The sequence below is a fragment of the Hyperoodon ampullatus genome (assembly GCF_949752795.1).
Source record: "Hyperoodon ampullatus genome assembly, chromosome: 1".
In the NCBI taxonomy this organism is placed as follows: Eukaryota; Metazoa; Chordata; class Mammalia; order Artiodactyla; family Ziphiidae; genus Hyperoodon; species Hyperoodon ampullatus.
This window is the reverse complement of record NC_136914.1, coordinates 133,831,767-133,836,040: the sequence shown is the minus strand read 5'-3', so window position 1 is coordinate 133,836,040 and position 4,274 is coordinate 133,831,767. Positions and strand designations below refer to the sequence as shown.

Genomic DNA, 4,274 nt, shown 5'->3' with positions numbered 1-4,274 from the left:
TTAAGTAGGACAAAAAGAGCTTATCTGTGGTCGCCTGGAGGGGTGGGATGGGGAGGGTGGGAGGGAGGGAGATGCAGGAGGCAGGGGATGTGGGAACAGATGTATATGTATGACTGATTCACTTTGTTGTAAAGCAGAGACTAATAAAAAATATATAATAATAATAATAATAATAATAAAAGACTATTAACAACAGGGAAGGAGACCGAATTCAACTCCACTGAAACAAAAGATGGGAAAGGCTTTAAGCTTTGGGATGAGCTAGTGGAAAAGTATTGGAGGACTTTGGGGGTAGGGTTGATAAATGGTATGCGTCCAACACATTGAGCTTTTCCTGAGTTTGCAAATCTTTTTCACTTTAATTAGGCTATTTGTGTTTGCTAAGTGTTGCCTCACGAAGTTAGGCTCCTACCCTCCCTCAGAGACTAGGAAATAGGGGTGTTATCTCCTTTGATGTTTACATTTCAAAGAGATGGTTTCCAGGTCCTTGAGAAAGACATTTCCTGAGCTATAAGACTGGCAAGAGGTTAGAAGCAGATTTATAAATTTCAAAGGAACAGAACAAGAATTTACAGTTGAAAGTTTCTGAAGTAAATGCTCTAAGAAAAGCCAGGTCAGTGGTCTATAGTTAGAAGAAACTTGTCCAAAGCTTCGTTAAACTGAGGGGAAGTTTAAAGTCATCTTGGTTACCCAGAATATGTATCAATCTAGCATGGGGATAATTATTTACCCTTCCAGGATGGAAAGGATCCAATGTAATCAGTCTATCCTATGGTGGCTAGCTAAGCTGCTCAAAGGATGGTGCCTTACCAAGGGCTTAACTTTAGTCTCTATTGCCAATTGGTTGAGCACGCAGCAGTCACCTATTATAGGTTCAGTGAGAGGGAGTTCTTATTGCTGGGCCCTGGCATATTAGCAAGCCTGCTATTATGGTTATTCCTTTCATTACAACCAAGCGTTAAGCACTAGAATGACTAAGGACAGAACATTTTTGTTTTCTGTTTTGCTGTTGTTATTTGTTTTTTAGCTTATTTGGTATTTTAGCAAATGTTACAATTAATAAACATGTGATATATCTTTGCTCATTTATGCAGGCCTATCTATAGGACTAAGTTTTACCTGAGTTGTTTGGTAAATTATGCTTATACTAATAATTTTGTAGATAACTGTGATTAATTAATTTTATTAAGCTAATTTTAGGGATGGAGGTGTTTCAAAACTGATGACAGTTGCTTTAAGGGCTATGTTTTTATTCTGTTCACTTTGATACCTGGGGAATAGATTTTTCCAAGTCCCAACTCAATATACAGAGAACCTCCCCACTCTTGGCATTCCTGGACTCCTAGGATTTGTATCAGAATTAGCAACAGAGTTTAATTAATTAATTAAATAATAACACAATAGAAATACATGCACATGCGTGATGACTTCATGGTCAAGGATTTTTTTTTAATGTTTTGCAACTTTCTCCATAGTAGCCTAAACTCAGAATAACCCAAATGTCCATAAGCAGTTGAAGGGATATATAAATTTGGGGATATTAATAAATAGCCATGAAAATATATGAACTAAAGTAAAACCACTCAAAGATGGGGTTGGGTCACACAAACATTATGTCAAGTAACTGAAGTCAGACTCATATAAGTACATGCTACATGATTCTATGAAGATAAAGTACAAAGCAGCCAAAACTACTGTATTGTGTTAGAATTCAGGATAGTGTTTATTTTAGAGAAAGAAAGTGGGGGTTGTAATTGGAGGGGGACATGAAAGGGACTTTTAGAATGTTGGAAGAGTCCTGTTCTTGAACTGTTTGTGATTACAGAGGCATTTGTGAAAAAAATCCTGAAGCTGTATGACTGTGTCCTATATACTTTACTGTCTGTATGTTACGACTCACAATAAAAAATAAAAAGAACAAAAAAATTAAGATCTCACAGTTGTGCATGAAAATCATTATATCCCAAAACATAATTAAACTTTTCTCAGTACTTTGTAAAAATTTTACTTTGTAAAAACAAACAAAAAAATTGTTTTACGTGAATTTTTCTTTGTTCACCAAAAAGAACATATTATATTGTTATAGGATAAAATGAAGGGGTATGAAAAAGTTTTCCTGATATATTAACTTTTATTAATTAAATGTTCTTTTTGATACTTTAATTTCTTTTTACTGGTCACTGAGGTCTTTTTATTTTGCACACAAAACCACTAAGGATCTTGCCTGTGGACACCTCAGAGATTGCACTGTAGATTCTCATGGCTCCAGACAGTTGGTGGAAAGAAAGGTGAGAAAAACTATGATTTGGGTCAGTGACATGATTACAGAGCTAAGGTTTCCAACAGGGTTTCAGATGGTCAATTTGGCTTCTGAAGCAGTTCTAAGGAAGCAGTGAGAGAACATCACAGGGATAATAGAAGGGCATTAACTACCAGAAGCCCCTACATGTATCAACTGAGACCTTGAACTATCTGTGCAAACATCAGAAGCAGGGTTCTAGCCAGCCAACTAGTGACTGAAAGGCTCAGGTGTTCACCTGCCCAGAACTTACTTGGCTACCCGGTTTCTGAACTACTTGCTAGCAGATTTAGCCTTGCTGCCCAGTTCTTCTTCAATTATGAGGATCTGGTTGTAGTTGGCCAATCACTGGGTTAGGCAAGGTGCACCAGTTGTGATCTGCCCAGTGCAGGGCTCCACCACCAGGTAAGCAATGAAGATAACTTCGGTTATGAGTTATGAGACACCACGATGCCCCACCCATCGGACTGAGCCAGTTTGAACACCTGAAGAGAATTGGCCATAGAGTCGACCTGCTACACTTTGAGCAGGAGGCAGTTGCATGATTTCTCACCCACAGCCTTGGAAATCTGCTTCAGGCTGGTCACTGAGAGATTGTCCCCCACCACCTGGATTCCTGTACTAGCAGTGAACTTCTGCCAAGCTTCCCAGTCATCTTGGTCCAAGAGATCTTTAATAGACACCAATGGGTAGTCCTTGATGAAGGAATTGTACAGGTCGAACAACTGGTCAGGTGTGGTGTACCTGCTGAGATCATTGGGAGACTTGAAGTCCAGGTCGTACTTCCCTGACCTGAAGAATTCAGAGGCAGCCAAGTCCATGCCAATGACAACCTCATCGGTGTAGCCAGCTATCCTGATTTCATTCTTCAGCAACTCCAGAGCTTCTTTATTCTTCAGGAACAAACCAGCCTTCATCACCCACATTGGTGGCATCTTTCCCATATTTCTTCTTGATGACATTCTTCAGGTTGTGCTAAACCTCTGCTCCAATGTGCATGGCTTCCCCGAAATTTGCTTCACCAACAGGGAGGATCAGAGACTCTTGCATGGCCAGCTTGTTGCCAGCATGAGAACCACTGTCAATCACACTGAAGGCTGGAATGGACAAGATGACTTCAGAGTTGTCAGTCAAGTCAGCAATTTGGAGGTACAGGGGCACCCTTTATAAAAAACCTAGCCTAACAGACAGCCAGGGTCCCTCCCAAAATGAAGTTAGTACTATATTTAGATTTATTTTCCATTTCATCCTTCTCTATCATCCATTTGTCAGTCTTCTACTTGTTCCAAATGCTCAGTTTACATATTCCTCTGATCTACAAATATAATACATTTACCTAAAATTTTTAACTGGTAATTGTAGTGGATTGAATAATGTCCTCTCAAGATTCATGTCTAACCAGAACCCCAAAATGTAACCTCATTTGGAAATAGGGTCTTTGCAGATGTAATTTATTAAGATGGAGTCATACTGGATTAGGCTGGGATCTAAATCCAGTGACTGATGCCCTTAAAAGAAGAGAGGACACATCAAAAGAGACATACAGAGGGAAGAAGGCTATGTGAGGACAAAGGCAGAGATTGGAGTGATGCAGTTACAAGCTAAGGAATGCCAAGGGTCGCAGAGTCCACCAGAAGCTAGGAGGAGGCAAGGAAGGAGTTTTTCCTAAAGCTGTCAGAGGAAACATGGTCCTACTGACACCTTGATAATGGATTTCTAGCTTCCAGGACTGTGAAAAAATAAATGCCTGAGGTTATAAGCCATCAAGCTTAAGGTTTTAGAGAGTAATACTTCCACAAAGGAATTTAGCAATAACTTTATTAAACTCAGAAGTTGTAATTTTCATCTGACTATCCAGATCCCCTCACATCACTGCAGAAAAATTTATCGTATTGGTAAATTACCAATCTTAATTTCAAAATAAAATAAAGTGTGCTTCTATCCTATCGTGGCAGGGAAAATTATGTCTAGATTT

At 39.2% G+C, this 4,274-nt stretch overlaps 1 pseudogene across 1 annotated transcript; it reads right to left on the bottom strand.

Moving 5' to 3' along the window:
- Nucleotides 1-2,548: 2,548 nt before the first annotated feature.
- LOC307051646 (alpha-enolase-like) lies at nucleotides 2,549-3,560 on the bottom strand (annotated as a pseudogene). Its single transcript has one exon. The product of its transcript is annotated as an alpha-enolase-like (transcript).
- Nucleotides 3,561-4,274: the final 714 nt, after the last annotated feature.